The 18,920-nt window shown below is 34.5% G+C and overlaps 1 pseudogene; it reads left to right on the top strand.

The window, feature by feature from the left end:
- The first annotated feature begins 16,632 nt into the window (after positions 1 to 16,632).
- LOC137236266 (apoptosis-inducing factor 3-like) lies at positions 16,633 to 18,698 on the top strand (annotated as a pseudogene).
- Positions 18,699 to 18,920: the final 222 nt, after the last annotated feature.

Genomic DNA, 18,920 nt, shown 5'->3' with positions numbered 1-18,920 from the left:
AACCTTTAAACAGTTTTAATAACTATCTCAAAAATTATCGCTCTGATGCAAACAACTGATGAGTTATCTACTTAAATATGATGAACAAAACGACTTACGTATTTTAAACATGCTAACCTTTAGCCCGGTAAGCAAATTAAAAAAAAAAACGCAATATGTAGGCTACACGAGAACGGAGACGTCGAGTAACCAAAACAAATACGTTAAACAAATTCGTACACGTTATTTATCAATTTAACTCTAGAATTAAAGGATATACAACGAGAAACAACGTTTGACAACCTTTAAACAGTTTAATAACTATCTCAAAAATTATCGCTCTGATGCAAACAACTGATGAGTTATCTACTTAAATATGATGAACAAAACGACTTACGTATGATGCAAACAACTGATGAGTTATCTACTTAAATTTGATGAACAAAACGACTTACGTATTTTAAACATGCTAACCTTTAGCCAGGTAAGCAAATTAAAAAAAAAAACGCAATATGTAGGCTACACGAGAACGGAGACGTCGAGTCACCAAAACAAATGCGTTAAACAAATTCGTACACGTTATTTATCAATTTAACTCTAGAATTAAAGGATATACAACGAGAAACAACGTTTGACAACCTTTAAACAGTTTTAATAACTATCTCAAAAATTATCGCTCTGATGCAAACAACTGATGAGTTATCTACTTAAATTTGATGAACAAAACGACTTACGTATTTTAAACATGCTAACCTTTAGCCCGGTAAGCAAATTAAAAAAAAAACGCAATATGTAGGCTACACGAGAACGGAGACGTCGAGTAACCAAAACAAATGCGTTAAACAAATTCGTACACGTTATTTATCAATTTAACTCTAGAATTAAAGGATATACAACGAGAAACAACGTTTGACAACCTTTAAACAGTTTTAATAACTATCTCAAAAATTATCGCTCTGATGCAAACAACTGATGAGTTATCTACTTAAATATGATGAACAAAACGACTTACGTATTTTAAACATGCTAACCTTTAGCCCGGTAAGCAAATTAAAAAAAAAACGCAATATGTAGGCTACACGAGAACGGAGACGTCGAGTAACCAAAACAAATACGTTAAACAAATTCGTACACGTTATTTATCAATTTAACTCTAGAATTAAAGGATATACAACGAGAAACAACGTTTGACAACCTTTAAACAGTTTAATAACTATCTCAAAAATTATCGCTCTGATGCAAACAACTGATGAGTTATCTACTTAAATATGATGAACAAAACGACTTACGTATTTTAAACATGCTAACCTTTAGCCAGGTAAGCAAATTAAAAAAAAAACGCAATATGTAGGCTACACGAGAACGGAGACGTCGAGTAACCAAAACAAATGCGTTAAACAAATTCATACACGTTATTTATCAATTTAACTCTAGAATTAAAGGATATACAACGAGAAACAACGTTTGACAACTTTTAAACAGTTTTAATAACTATCTCAAAAATTATCGCTCTGATGCAAACAACTGATGAGTTATCTACTTAAATATGATGAACAAAACGACTTACGTATTTTAAACATGCTAACCTTTAGCCAGGTAAGCAAATTAAAAAAAAACGCAATATGTAGGCTACACGAGAACGGAGACGTCGAGTAACCAAAACAAATGCGTTAAACAAATTCGTACACGTTATTTATCAATTTAACTCTTGAATTAAAGGATATACAACGAGAAACAACGTTTGACAACCTTTAAACAGTTTTAATAACTATCTCAAAAATTATCGCTCTGATGCAAACAACTGATGAGTTATCTACTTAAATATGATGAACAAAACGACTTACGTATTTTAAACATTCTAACCTTTAGCCAGGTAAGCAAATTAAAAAAAAAACGCAATATGTGGGCTACACGAGAACGGAGACGTCGAGTAACCAAAACAAATGCGTTAAACAAATTCGTACACGTTATTTATCAATTTAACTCTAGAATTAAAGGATATACAACGAGAAACAACGTTTGACAACCTTTAAACAATTTTAATAACTATCTCAAAAATTATCGCTCTGATGCAAACAACTGATGAGTTATCTACTTAAATTTGATGAACAAAACGACTTACGTATTTTAAACATGCTAACCTTTAGCCAGGTAAGCAAATTAAAAAAAAAAACGCAATATGTAGGCTACACGAGAACGGAGACGTCGAGTAACCAAAACAAATGCGTTAAACAAATTCGTACACGTTATTTATCAATTTAACTCTAGAATTAAAGGATATACAACGAGAAACAACGTTTGACAACCTTTAAACAGTTTTAATAACTATAAAATAAAAAATGTAAGGCGCGATAACCTCCGAAGAGATCTAAGGCCGAGCTTCTCTTCCAATTTGCGTCGTGCTCCTATTGATTTTCCCTACAAATCGGCCGGACGGGACCTACGTGTTTTATGCCGACTCCGAACGGCATCTGCAAGGCAGATGAGTTTTCACTGAGAGCTTTTCATGGCAGAAATACACCCGGAGCGCTTGCCAAACACTGCCGAGGGGCGACCCCGCTTAGAAAAATTTTCTTCTAATTGAAAAACCTTATTTCTAAAATTTTGATGTTGCTTTGCCCGAGGTGTGAACCCAGGGCATGCGGTGTGGTAGGCGGAGCACGCTACCATCACACCACGGTGGCCACCAGTTTTAATAACTATCTAAAAAATTATCGCTCTGATGCAAACAACTGATGAGTTATCTACTTAAATATGATGAACAAAACGACTTACGTATTTTAAACATGCTAACCTTTAGCCAGGTAAGCAAATTAAAAAAAAAACGCAATATGTAGGCTACACGAGAACGGAGACGTCGAGTAACCAAAACAAATGCGTTAAACAAATTCGTACACGTTATTTATCAATTTAACTCTAGAATTAAAGGATATACAACGAGAAACAACGTTTGACAACCTTTAAACAGTTTTAATAACTATCTCAAAAATTATCGCTCTGATGCAAACAACTGATGAGTTATCTACTTAAATATGATGAACAAAACGACTTACGTATTTTAAACATGCTAACCTTTAGCCAGGTAAGCAAATTAAAAAAAAAAACGCAATATGTAGGCTACACGAGAACGGAGACGTCGAGTAACCAAAACAAATGCGTTAAACAAATTCGTACACGTTATTTATCAATTTAACTCTAGAATTAAAGGATATACAACGAGAAACAACGTTTGACAACTTTTAAACAGTTTTAATAACTATCTCAAAAATTATCGCTCTGATGCAAACAACTGATGAGTTATCTACTTAAATATGATGAACAAAACGACTTACGTATTTTAAACATGCTAACCTTTAGCCAGGTAAGCAAATTAAAAAAAAAACGCAATATGTAGGCTACACGAGAACGGAGACGTCGAGTAACCAAAACAAATGCGTTAAACAAATTCGTACACGTTATTTATCAATTTAACTCTAGAATTAAAGGATATACAACGAGAAACAACGTTTGACAACCTTTAAACAGTTTTAATAACTATCTCAAAAATTATCGCTCTGATGCAAACAACTGATGAGTTATCTACTTAAATATGATGAACAAAACGACTTACGTATTTTAAACATGCTAACCTTTAGCCAGGTAAGCAAATTAAAAAAAAAACGCAATATGTAGGCTACACGAGAACGGAGACGTCGAGTAACCAAAACAAATGCGTTAAACAAATTCGTACACGTTATTTATCAATTTAACTCTAGAATTAAAGGATATACAACGAGAAACAACGTTTGACAACCTTTAAACAGTTTTAATAACTATCTCAAAAATTATCGCTCTGATGCAAACAACTGATGAGTTATCTACTTAAATATGATGAACAAAACGACTTACGTATTTTAAACATGCTAACATTTAGCCAGGTAAGCAAATTAAAAAAAAAACGTAATATGTAGGCTACACGAGAACGGAGACGTCGAGTAACCAAAACAAATGCGTTAAACAAATTCGTACACGTTATTTATCAATTTAACTCTAGAATTAAAGGATATACAACGAGAAACAACGTTTGACAACCTTTAAACAGTTTTAATAACTATCTCAAAAATTATCGCTCTGATGCAAACAACTGATGAGTTATCTACTTAAATATGATGAACAAAACGACTTACGTATTTTAAACATGCTAACCTTTAGCCCGGTAAGCAAATTAAAAAAAAAAACGCAATATGTAGGCTACACGAGAACGGAGACGTCGAGTAACCAAAACAAATGCGTTAAACAAATTCGTACACGTTATTTATCAATTTAACTCTAGAATTAAAGGATATACAACGAGAAACAACGTTTGACAACCTTTAAACAGTTTTAATAACTATATCAAAAATTATCGCTCTGATGCAAACAACTGATGAGTTATCTACTTAAATATGATGAACAAAACGACTTACGTATTTTAAACATGCTAACCTTTAGCCCGGTAAGCAAATTAAAAAAAAAACGCAATATGTAGGCTACACGAGAACGGAGACGTCGAGTAACCAAAACAAATACGTTAAACAAATTCGTACACGTTATTTATCAATTTAACTCTAGAATTAAAGGATATACAACGAGAAACAACGTTTGACAACCTTTAAACAGTTTTAATAACTATCTCAAAAATTATCGCTCTGATGCAAACAACTGATGAGTTATCTACTTAAATATGATGAACAAAACGACTTACGTATTTTAAACATGCTAACCTTTAGCCAGGTAAGCAAATTAAAAAAAAAACGCAATATGTAGGCTACACGAGAACGGAGACGTCGAGTAACCAAAACAAATGCGTTAAACAAATTCGTACACGTTATTTATCAATTTAACTCTAGAATTAAAGGATATACAACGAGAAACAACGTTTGACAACTTTTAAACAGTTTTAATAACTATCTCAAAAATTATCGCTCTGATGCAAACAACTGATGAGTTATCTACTTAAATATGATGAACAAAACGACTTACGTATTTTAAACATGCTAACCTTTAGCCAGGTAAGCAAATTAAAAAAAAAACGCAATATGTAGGCTACACGAGAACGGAGACGTCGAGTAACCAAAACAAATGCGTTAAACAAATTCGTACACGTTATTTATCAATTTAACTCTAGAATTAAAGGATATACAACGAGAAACAACGTTTGACAACCTTTAAACAGTTTTAATAACTATCTCAAAAATTATCGCTCTGATGCAAACAACTGATGAGTTATCTACTTAAATATGATGAACAAAACGACTTACGTATTTTAAACATGCTAACCTTTAGCCAGGTAAGCAAATTAAAAAAAAAACGCAATATGTAGGCTACACGAGAACGGAGACGTCGAGTAACCAAAACAAATGCGTTAAACAAATTCGTACACGTTATTTATCAATTTAACTCTAGAATTAAAGGATATACAACGAGAAACAACGTTTGACAACCTTTAAACAGTTTTAATAACTATCTCAAAAATTATCGCTCTGATGCAAACAACTGATGAGTTATCTACTTAAATATGATGAACAAAACGACTTACGTATTTTAAACATGCTAACCTTTAGCCCGGTAAGCAAATTAAAAAAAAAACGCAATATGTAGGCTACACGAGAACGGAGACGTCGAGTAACCAAAACAAATGCGTTAAACAAATTCGTACACGTTATTTATCAATTTAACTCTAGAATTAAAGGATATACAACGAGAAACAACGTTTGACAACCTTTAAACAGTTTTAATAACTATCTCAAAAATTATCGCTCTGATGCAAACAACTGGTGAGTTATCTACTTAAATATGATGAACAAAACGACTTACGTATTTTAAACATGCTAACCTTTAGCCCGGTAAGCAAATTTAAAAAAAAACGCAATATGTAGGCTACACGAGAACGGAGACGTCGAGTAACCAAAACAAATGCGTTAAACAAATTCGTACACGTTATTTATCAATTTAACTCTAGAATTAAAGGATATACAACGAGAAACAACGTTTGACAACCTTTAAACAGTTTTAATAACTATCTCAAAAATTATCGCTCTGATGCAAACAACTGATGAGTTATCTACTTAAATATGATGAACAAAACGACTTACGTATTTTAAACATGCTAACCTTTAGCCAGGTAAGCAAATTAAAAAAAAAACGCAATATGTAGGCTACACGAGAACGGAGACGTCGAGTAACCAAAACAAATGCGTTAAACAAATTCGTACACGTTATTTATCAATTTAACTCTAGAATTAAAGGATATACAACGAGAAACAACCTTTGACAACCTTTAAACAGTTTTAATAACTATCTCAAAAATTATCGCTCTGATGCAAACAACTGATGAGTTATCTACTTAAATTTGATGAACAAAACGACTTACGTATTTTAAACATGCTAACCTTTAGCCCGGTAAGCAAATTAAAAAAAAACGCAATATGTAGGCTACACGAGAACGGAGACGTCGAGTAACCAAAACAAATGCGTTAAACAAATTCGTACACGTTATTTATCAATTTAACTCTAGAATTAAAGGATATACAACGAGAAACAACGTTTGACAACCTTTAAACAGTTTTAATAACTATCTCAAAAATTATCGCTCTGATGCAAACAACTGATGAGTTATCTACTTAAATATGATGAACAAAACGACTTACGTATTTTAAACATGCTAACCTTTAGCCCGGTAAGCAAATTAAAAAAAAAACGCAATATGTAGGCTACACGAGAACGGAGACGTCGAGTAACCAAAACAAATACGTTAAACAAATTCGTACACGTTATTTATCAATTTAACTCTAGAATTAAAGGATATACAACGAGAAACAACCTTTGACAACCTTTAAACAGTTTTAATAACTATCTCAAAAATTATCGCTCTGATGCAAACAACTGATGAGTTATCTACTTAAATATGATGAACAAAACGACTTACGTATTTTAAACATGCTAACCTTTAGCCAGGTAAGCAAATTAAAAAAAAAACGCAATATGTAGGCTACACGAGAACGGAGACGTCGAGTAACCAAAACAAATGCGTTAAACAAATTCGTACACGTTATTTATCAATTTAACTCTAGAATTAAAGTATATACAACGAGAAACAACGTTTGACAACCTTTAAACAGTTTTAATAACTATCTCAAAAATTGTCGCTCTGATGCAAACAACTGCTGAGTTATCTACTAAAATTTGTTGAACAAAACGACTTACGTATTTTAAACATGCTAACCTTTAGCCCGGTAAGCAAATTAAAAAAAAACGCAATATGTAGGCTACACGAGAACGGAGACGTCGAGTAACCAAAACAAATGCGTTAAACAAATTCGTACACGTTATTTATCAATTTAACTCTAGAATTAAAGGATATACAACGAGAAACAACGTTTGACAACCTTTAAACAGTTTTAATAACTATCTCAAAAATTGTCGCTCTGATGCAAACAACTGATGAGTTATCTACTTAAATTTGATGAACAAAACGACTTACGTATTTTAAACATGCTAACCTTTAGCCCGGTAAGCAAATTAAAAAAAAAACGCAATATGTAGGCTACACGAGAACGGAGACGTCGAGTAACCAAAACAAATGCGTTAAACAAATTCGTACACGTTATTTATCAATTTAACTCTAGAATTAAAGGATATACAACGAGAAACAACGTTTGACAACCTTTAAACAATTTTAATAACTATCTCAAAAATTATCGCTCTGATGCAAACAACTGATGAGTTATCTACTTAAATTTGTTGAACAAAACGACTTACGTATTTTAAACATGCTAACCTTTAGCCCGGTAAGCAAATTAAAAAAAAAACGCAATATGTAGGCTACACGAGAACGGAGACGTCGAGTAACCAAAACAAATGCGTTAAACAAATTCGTACACGTTATTTATCAATTTAACTCTAGAATTAAAGGATATACAACGAGAAACAACGTTTGACAACCTTTAAACAGTTTTAATAACTATCTCAAAAATTGTCGCTCTGATGCAAACAACTGATGAGTTATCTACTTAAATTTGATGAACAAAACGACTTACGTATTTTAAACATGCTAACCTTTAGCCCGGAAAGCAAATTAAAAAAAAAAACGCAATATGTAGGCTACACGAGAACGGAGACGTCGAGTAACCAAAACAAATGCGTTAAACAAATTCGTACACGTTATTTATCAATTTAACTCTAGAATTAAAGGATATACAACGAGAAACAACGTTTGACAACCTTTAAACAGTTTTAATAACTATCTCAAAAATTATCGCTCTGATGCAAACAACTGCTGAGTTATCTACTCAAATTTGTTGAACAAAACGACTTACGTATTTTAAACATGCTAACCTTTAGCCCGGTAAGCAAATTAAAAAAAAAACGCAATATGTAGGCTACACGAGAACGGAGACGTCGAGTAACCAAAACAAATGCGTTAAACAAATTCGTACACGTTATTTATCAATTTAACTCTAGAATTAAAGGATATACAACGAGAAACAACGTTTGACAACCTTTAAACAGTTTTAATAACTATCTGAAAAATTGTCGCTCTGATGCAAACAACTGATGAGTTATCTACTTAAATTTGATGAACAAAACGACTTACGTATTTTAAACATGCTAACCTTTAGCCCGGTAAGCAAATTAAAAAAAAAACGCAATATGTAGGCTACACGAGAACGGAGACGTCGAGTAACCAAAACAAATGCGTTAAACAAATTCGTACACGTTATTTATCAATTTAACTCTAGAATTAAAGGATATACAACGAGAAACAACGTTTGACAACCTTTAAACAATTTTAATAACTATCTCAAAAATTATCGCTCTGATGCAAACAACTGATGAGTTATCTACTTAAATTTGATGAACAAAACGACTTACGTATTTTAAACATGCTAACCTTTAGCCCGGTAAGCAAATTAAAAAAAAAACGCAATATGTAGGCTACACGAGAACGGAGACGTCGAGTAACCAAAACAAATGCGTTAAACAAATTCGTACACGTTATTTATCAATTTAACTCTAGAATTAAAGGATATACAACGAGAAACAACGTTTGACAACCTTTAAACAGTTTTAATAACTATCTCAAAAATTGTCGCTCTGATGCAAACAACTGATGAGTTATCTACTTAAATATGATGAACAAAACGACTTACGTATTTTAAACATGCTAACCTTTAGCCAGGTAAGCAAATTAAAAAAAAAACGCAATATGTAGGCTACACGAGAACGGAGACGTCGAGTAACCAAAACAAATGCGTTAAACAAATTCGTACACGTTATTTATCAATTTAACTCTAGAATTAAAGTATATACAACGAGAAACAACGTTTGACAACCTTTAAACAGTTTTAATAACTATCTCAAAAATTGTCGCTCTGATGCAAACAACTGCTGAGTTATCTACTCAAATTTGTTGAACAAAACGACTTACGTATTTTAAACATGCTAACCTTTAGCCCGGTAAGCAAATTAAAAAAAAACGCAATATGTAGGCTACACGAGAACGGAGACGTCGAGTAACCAAAACAAATGCGTTAAACAAATTCGTACACGTTATTTATCAATTTAACTCTAGAATTAAAGGATATACAACGAGAAACAACGTTTGACAACCTTTAAACAGTTTTAATAACTATCTCAAAAATTGTCGCTCTGATGCAAACAACTGATGAGTTATCTATTTAAATTTGATGAACAAAACGACTTACGTATTTTAAACATGCTAACCTTTAGCCCGGTAAGCAAATTAAAAAAAAAACGCAATATGTAGGCTACACGAGAACGGAGACGTCGAGTAACCAAAACAAATGCGTTAAACAAATTCGTACACGTTATTTATCAATTTAACTCTAGAATTAAAGGATATACAACGAGAAACAACGTTTGACAACCTTTAAACAGTTTTAATAACTATCTCAAAAATTATCGCTCTGATGCAAACAACTGATGAGTTATCTACTTAAATATGATGAACAAAACGACTTACGTATTTTAAACATGCTAACCTTTAGCCAGGTAAGCAAATTAAAAAAAAAACGCAATATGTAGGCTACACGAGAACGGAGACGTCGAGTAACCAAAACAAATGCGTTAAACAAATTCGTACACGTTATTTATCAATTTAACTCTAGAATTAAAGGATATACAACGAGAAACAACGTTTGACAACCTTTAAACAGTTTTAATAACTATCTCAAAAATTATCGCTCTGATGCAAACAACTGATGAGTTATCTACTTAAATATGATGAACAAAACGACTTACGTATTTTAAACATGCTAACCTTTAGCCAGGTAAGCAAATTAAAAAAAAAAACACAATATGTAGGCTACACGAGAACGGAGACGTCGAGTAACCAAAACAAATGCGTTAAACAAATTCGTACACGTTATTTATCAATTTAACTCTAGAATTAAAGGATATACAACGAGAAACAACGTTTGACAACCTTTAAACAGTTTTAATAACTATCTCAAAAATTATCGCTCTGATGCAAACAACTGATGAGTTATCTACTTAAATATGATGAACAAAACGACTTACGTATTTTAAACATGCTAACCTTTAGCCAGGTAAGCAAATTAAAAAAAAAACGCAATATGTAGGCTACACGAGAACGGAGACGTCGAGTAACCAAAACAAATGCGTTAAACAAATTCGTACACGTTATTTATCAATTTAACTCTAGAATTAAAGTATATACAACGAGAAACAACGTTTGACAACCTTTAAACAGTTTTAATAACTATCTCAAAAATTGTCGCTCTGATGCAAACAACTGCTGAGTTATCTACTCAAATTTGTTGAACAAAACGACTTACGTATTTTAAACATGCTAACCTTTAGCCCGGTAAGCAAATTAAAAAAAAACGCAATATGTAGGCTACACGAGAACGGAGACGTCGAGTAACCAAAACAAATGCGTTAAACAAATTCGTACACGTTATTTATCAATTTAACTCTAGAATTAAAGGATATACAACGAGAAACAACGTTTGACAACCTTTAAACAGTTTTAATAACTATCTCAAAAATTATCGCTCTGATGCAAACAACTGATGAGTTATCTACTTAAATATGATGAACAAAACGACTTACGTATTTTAAACATGCTAACCTTTAGCCAGGTAAGCAAATTAAAAAAAAAACGCAATATGTAGGCTACACGAGAACGGAGACGTCGAGTAACCAAAACAAATGCGTTAAACAAATTCGTACACGTTATTTATCAATTTAACTCTAGAATTAAAGGATATACAACGAGAAACAACGTTTGACAACCTTTAAACAGTTTTAATAACTATCTCAAAAATTGTCGCTCTGATGCAAACAACTGATGAGTTATCTACTTAAATTTGATGAACAAAACGACTTACGTATTTTAAACATGCTAACCTTTAGCCCGGTAAGCAAATTAAAAAAAAAACGCAATATGTAGGCTACACGAGAACGGAGACGTCGAGTAACCAAAACAAATGCGTTAAACAAATTCGTACACGTTATTTATCAATTTAACTCTAGAATTAAAGGATATACAACGAGAAACAACGTTTGACAACCTTTAAACAGTTTTAATAACTATCTCAAAAATTATCGCTCTGATGCAAACAACTGATGAGTTATCTACTTAAATATGATGAACAAAACGACTTACGTATTTTAAACATGCTAACCTTTAGCCAGGTAAGCAAATTAAAAAAAAAACGCAATATGTAGGCTACACGAGAACGGAGACGTCGAGTAACCAAAACAAATGCGTTAAACAAATTCGTACACGTTATTTATCAATTTAACTCTAGAATTAAAGGATATACAACGAGAAACAACGTTTGACAACCTTTAAACAATTTTAATAACTATCTCAAAAATTGTCGCTCTGATGCAAACAACTGATGAGTTATCTACTTAAATTTGATGAACAAAACGACTTACGTATTTTAAACATGCTAACCTTTAGCCCGGTAAGCAAATTAAAAAAAAAAAAGCAATATGTAGGCTACACGAGAACGGAGACGTCGAGTAACCAAAACAAATGCGTTAAACAAATTCGTACACGTTATTTATCAATTTAACTCTAGAATTAAAGGATATACAACGAGAAACAACGTTTGACAACCTTTAAACAGTTTTAATAACTATCTCAAAAATTATCGCTCTGATGCAAACAACTGATGAGTTATCTACTTAAATATGATGAACAAAACGACTTACGTATTTTAAGCATGCTAACCTTTAGCCCGGTAAGCAAATTAAAAAAAAAACGCAATATGTAGGCTACACGAGAACGGAGACGTCGAGTAACCAAAACAAATGCGTTAAACAAATTCGTACACGTTATTTATCAATTTAACTCTAGAATTAAAGGATATACAACGAGAAACAACGTTTGACAACCTTTAAACAATTTTAATAACTATCTCAAAAATTATCGCTCTGATGCAAACAACTGATGAGTTATCTACTTAAATATGATGAACAAAACGACTTACGTATTTTAAACATGCTAACCTTTAGCCAGGTAAGCAAATTAAAAAAAAAACGCAATATGTAGGCTACACGAGAACGGAGACGTCGAGTAACCAAAACAAATGCGTTAAACAAATTCGTACACGTTATTTATCAATTTAACTCTAGAATTAAAGGATATACAACGAGAAACAACGTTTGACAACCTTTAAACAGTTTTAATAACTATCTCAAAAATTATCGCTCTGATGCAAACAAGTGATGAGTTATCTACTTAAATATGATGAACAAAACGACTTACGTATTTTAAACATGCTAACCTTTAGCCAGGTAAGCAAATTAAAAAAAAAACGCAATATGTAGGCTACACGAGAACGGAGACGTCGAGTAACCAAAACAAATGCGTTAAACAAATTCGTACACGTTATTTATCAATTTAACTCTAGAATTAAAGGATATACAACGAGAAACAACGTTTGACAACCTTTAAACAGTTTTAATAACTATCTCAAAAATTATCGCTCTGATGCAAACAACTGATGAGTTATCTACTTAAATATGATGAACAAAACGACTTACGTATTTTAAACATGCTAACCTTTAGCCAGGTAAGCAAATTAAAAAAAAAACGCAATATGTAGGCTACACGAGAACGGAGACGTCGAGTAACCAAAACAAATGCGTTAAACAAATTCGTACACGTTATTTATCAATTTAACTCTAGAATTAAAGGATATACAACGAGAAACAACGTTTGACAACCTTTAAACAGTTTTAATAACTATCTCAAAAATTATCGCTCTGATGCAAACAACTGATGAGTTATCTACTTAAATATGATGAACAAAACGACTTACGTATTTTAAACATGCTAACCTTTAGCCAGGTAAGCAAATTAAAAAAAAAACGCAATATGTAGGCTACACGAGAACGGAGACGTCGAGTAACCAAAACAAATGCGTTAAACAAATTCGTACACGTTATTTATCAATTTAACTCTAGAATTAAAGGATATACAACGAGAAACAACGTTTGACAACTTTTAAACAGTTTTAATAACTATCTCAAAAATTATCGCTCTGATGCAAACAACTGATGAGTTATCTACTTAAATTTGATGAACAAAACGACTTACGTATTTTAAACATGCTAACCTTTAGCCCGGTAAGCAAATTAAAAAAAAAACGCAATATGTAGGCTACACGAGAACGGAGACGTCGAGTAACCAAAACAAATGCGTTAAACAAATTCGTACACGTTATTTATCAATTTAACTCTAGAATTAAAGGATATACAACGAGAAACAACTTTTGACAACCTTTAAACAGTTTTAATAACTATCTCAAAAATTATCGCTCTGATGCAAACAACTGATGAGTTATCTACTTAAATATGATGAACAAAACGACTTACGTATTTTAAACATGCTAACCTTTAGCCAGGTAAGCAAATTAAAAAAAAAACGCAATATGTAGGCTACACGAGAACGGAGACGTCGAGTAACCAAAACAAATGCGTTAAACAAATTCGTACACGTTATTTATCAATTTAACTCTAGAATTAAAGGATATACAACGAGAAACAACGTTTGACAACCTTTAAACAGTTTTAATAACTATCTCAAAAATTATCGCTCTGATGCAAACAACTGATGAGTTATCTACTTAAATTTGATGAACAAAACGACTTACGTATTTTAAACATGCTAACCTTTAGCCCGGTAAGCAAATTAAAAAAAAAACGCAATATGTAGGCTACACGAGAACGGAGACGTCGAGTAACCAAAACAAATGCGTTAAACAAATTCGTACACGTTATTTATCAATTTAACTCTAGAATTAAAGGATATACAACGAGAAACAACGTTTGACAACCTGACAGCTGGTATGGTGAATTTGTGGTGTGCTTGTATATATATATATATACATATATGTATTTGCTTGCCCTTGAAAAAAAACTAGGTCACTGGGGCAGTAGCACACTAGGCCGGTAGAAAACAGTTGACTTTTTCTAATTTCGGGACTTGGTCGTGTCGGGATTCGTTAATTTCGGGACTCGGATTGTTTTTGTACCGAGCCCTTATAATGACTGTTTGTGATGTTTGTTGTTGAAAAACAACAAGTCCTGCCCCCCAGCCAGAAAACCGTGCCCAAAAAACGGAAAGGGTAAAAAAAACATCAAAGAAAAAATTTCTCTTGTAAAAAAAAAAATGTGAATTTTTTGCAAGGAAAGGTTGTTTTCTTTGTTTTGTCCTCCCCCCCTTTTTGGGTTCTTTTGTTGTGTATGACTACTTGGTATTGCAGTAGATGCCTATATTCGGCAAAAACACGTCAGTACCGAATCTGATGTTTTGCGGTTTTCGGTACTGCTTTGGTGTAGTTATCGGTATCCGCCTTTTTTCTTTCTTAATATGACAGCACTAATGAGGCTGCCGTTGGTATGTTGCGGGTTGCCATCCAGTTGTTTTCCCGTAACAGGAATTTTCCAGGATACATTAATGTAGGATTGTGGTGGATAAATTACCCTCACCACATTGTTATTTGGAAAAGGATTTTCAAGCTGGTAAAACGTAAGTATGACACCTTCCTAACGGATTTTTTGATAATTTTTTCTATAATGGTTTTTTTTTTTTTCAGATGGAACCGATGCAACTACTTCTAGTGTGTTTGGAGGCTGGGGAAGAGGAGCCAATCCAGGTGGTGGCGGACGTTCAATATCCGGAGCGGCGGAGGGGCTCCTATATCTGCCACGCGCCGGACGAGTTGGTGCAGCAGGCGGTGGAGGAGGTGTTGCGACAAGTTAGGCCCTGTGTGCTCCGGGCCCTGCAGACGCCTCTGGTGGTTAAGTTACGCGGGAGCACCACCGCCTGGTACGCCAGGTTCCATAAGGCGCACGAGAACGTGTTGTGGGAGCCGCAGCCAGCACAGGGTCCAACGCCTCGGGGGGGGTATCGATGTCGTGTGTGCCAACGGCATCTTCGGTCGTTTGGAGGCTTGATTGCCCATCTAAATGGGCATATGCAATTTTACCCGTATAGGTGTTGGAGCTGCCCCAAGCGGTATGCGTCGTCCGCAGCGCTCTCCGTGCATCGCCGTCTTCGCCACTGAAGTGGGTTTCTGTGCCACTCAGTTACGGCTGTGCAGTAATTTAATTTAATATTTGTTGAAAAAAAAAAAAAATATTAAATGGATTTATTTTACACTTCATATGATTTCGGCCTGATTAGTTGGGTTGGGGGGGGGGGGGGGGGGGGGGGGGGGGGCTCTTGTGATTTAACCTTGTGTTGTCTTCTCTCCTCTTAGACAGACGCAAACAAGAAACGCACCATTGGGTGGTCGAGTTGGGTAACATGGCAACTCTGTCGTTTCTCGTTTTCTTGTATGTATCATACATACATACATACGTTGGTTGAACATTCCAGTGTAGAGCTTGAAGCAAAAACAAAAAATGAATCGAAAGATTTATTTTACCGTTTTTGCTTCAATTCATGTAAAATTTACGCGTTGCTGGACACAAGGGTAAGTAGTAAAATATTTTGCAATAATTTTATTGCAATGACTATTTTTTATGGTATGTCAGATTTTTAATTCAATTTTCGTTTATTTTCAGGTGACTGGTTTTTATTTTAGTCAGTAGATAGTTTACAAGGATTAAAAGGTATTTGTAAAATTCGTGGTTTGTTGCTCGCGCGTATGAATAACCCATAATAATACTATCTCCGATATTGCTACTATGAAGTATTCCGCTCAATATATGTAAAACTTCATATTCGTCTCTCCAAAAAAATCAACCGCAATCCAATCTAACGCCTTTCATAAGCTTGGCATTCCATCACAAAAAAATTGCGTCTACACACAGGAATTTAATATCGCGGCGTTGTTCCAACATTTTTTCATCCCACGGTTTAGTACGGCGACAATATAAAGAGCAACAACTTCCGTGGCATTGTTTCGATATAACATTTTCCTTAAATTGCCATAGAAAAACTCAACAATACGATATTCCGCCAGCTGTACTCGAATCAACTTCACAGCAGTCCGCACCTTAGCTCAGCACCACAAAAAAACAAGGAAGGTTTTACCAGACATCAACACTGCAACACCAGCAAAAAGTACTTAAAAGTAATTTGTTGGGGTGTAAAAAATCAGTATTTGGCATAATGGGTGGTGAGAATATTCACCAACTTCTAAAAAGAAGGGCAAGGCAGGAGATACGGAGCAAAGTGGTACCTATCAATCTGAAGGCGCAATGTCAGAATATACCGGTCCTGTTGAAGTCTGTCACATTGACGATTTACAGGAAAATGAAATGAAACAATTCCAGTTTGATGTGGACACAAAAGTCTTGGTGGCAAAACAAGGAGGTCAAATATTTGCTATTGGAAATAAATGTCCACATTACGGTGCACCACTGAATACCGGCGCCTTGGGCCAGGGACATGTACGTTGTCCATGGCCTGGTGCTGCTTTTGATTTACGCACCGGTGATATTGAAGATTTTCCAGGTGTTGACTCGCTACCCTGTTTTATGGTGCGTGTCGAAAACGACGGCAAAGTTAAATTGCGAGCGAAGCGTACAGATTTGGAATATAATAAACGAGTAAAGGATATGGTAAAACGCGATAAGGCGAATAATACTTGTATGGTGGTTATTGGCGGTGGACCCGCTGGTGGTATTTGTGTAGAAACACTACGTCAAGAGGGTTTTACCGGTCGCATTGTTATGCTGTGTCGTGAAAAATGTCTACCCTATGATCGTGGCAAACGAACAAAACCCATAGATGTACCACTAGAGAAGTTGGAGTTTCGCAAATCGGATTTCTATGCACACTACGATATTGAAGTTATGCTTGGTGTGGCAGCGACAAAAGTGGATACAGCTTCTAAGACAGGCATTTGTTCGGATAACGAAGGGATCTCATATGATAAACTTTTATTTGTACTGGTTTGAATGCACGCAAGCCACCAGTGCAAGGAACATCTTTTCACTGTACGCGAATATGACGATGCTAGAGCAATATTAGCAGCGATAACACCCGAAACGAGACTAGTGTGTGTAGGTTGCAGCTTTATTTCAATGGAAATGGCGTCGACTCTGCACAGCAAAGTTAAATCGGTAACCATAGTATATTCAAGCCAATATCCATTTAGCATTTTCGGAGAGCCAGTGGGCGAACTATTCTATCGATTATATCGTGAAAAAAGTATCACTATGAAAAATCATAGTGTATTATTGGAGTTGAATGGAAACGCCGATGGTGTTGTTACCGAAGTCGAACTTGTCGATGGTAGCAAATATCCTTGCGATGGTGTTGTATTGGGTACCTGTTCAACTTTTAACACCGATTTCCTGCGCGATTCAGGTATTAAAGTTAATTCCGATGGATCTATCGATACCGATATGCATCTGATGACCAATGTAATCGATGTTTATGTTGGCGGTGATATAGCCAAAGCACCCGTATTCGCCCATGCCAATCAACGTAGCGCAATTGGTCACCTGCAATTAGCACAATATCATGGCCGTGTTGCTGCATTAAATATGACTGGTACAATTGAAGATTTAAAAACGGTGCCATTCTTCTTTTCAAATGTATTCGGCAAAGGTATACGCTACGCCGGTTATGGACGTTTTACTGAGGTGATAATTAAAGGTCATTTGGAAAATTCGAAATTTGCTGCATATTACTTGGATTCGGATGGAAAGGTGTTGGCCGTTTTAACAGTTGGTCACGATCCGGTAGCATTACAATTTGGCGAATTTCTGTATCAGGGTAAACATTTGCATCGTTCACAAATTGAAGAGGACGAAAATCATTTGGATTGGACGAATATGTTAAAGGAGAAGAATGCGCGACCAAAATGTGATTGTTGAGAGAGAGTTATTGCTTTCATATGAAAATAATGTACAATAATTTATTGGTAACTCATGTTTATTTATGTTTTGGATAAAACTACATATTACATATTCCTTATATCGAATTCGCTTGTGAAGTAACTAAACACTTTAAAATAAAAATCATAAGAGCATACAAAAAAAAATGTTTATTTGTATTAATCTATTCCTCTATTGCTTTTCTTTGCAGCCAGAGGCATTTGACATTGGAGTTATCCATTCCTACTCAAGGCATCGTCTAAGACAACACCTTTGCAAATTGATCAGGCAATACAAAGCATACGGCCATGCAAAACGCCGCCAATTCGGTAATATTTGATTTATTTATTTCTCCCCTTTTTTATTATTTCCGACAAGACTTCTGTATTTGAAATGCACAATTGGGAGAGGACGGAGCTTAAGTAGTGGGTACCACTTATATTCCCGCATCGCGGTCCTGTGGTGCGCCCATTCACATCCCGTTCTACATATAACGCTGCTGCCGGAATGGTCGTCCGCGAAATGCAGCGCAGTCCAGATACGAGTGGTGCAGCTTTGTTTGTACAAAGTATCGTGTTGTCATT

The sequence above is a fragment of the Eurosta solidaginis genome, unplaced genomic scaffold (genome assembly GCF_040869045.1).
Source record: "Eurosta solidaginis isolate ZX-2024a unplaced genomic scaffold, ASM4086904v1 ctg00001587.1, whole genome shotgun sequence".
Classification (NCBI taxonomy): domain Eukaryota; kingdom Metazoa; phylum Arthropoda; class Insecta; order Diptera; family Tephritidae; genus Eurosta; species Eurosta solidaginis.
The sequence above is the reverse complement of the archived record's forward strand: the minus strand, read 5'-3'. Positions and strand labels throughout refer to the sequence as shown.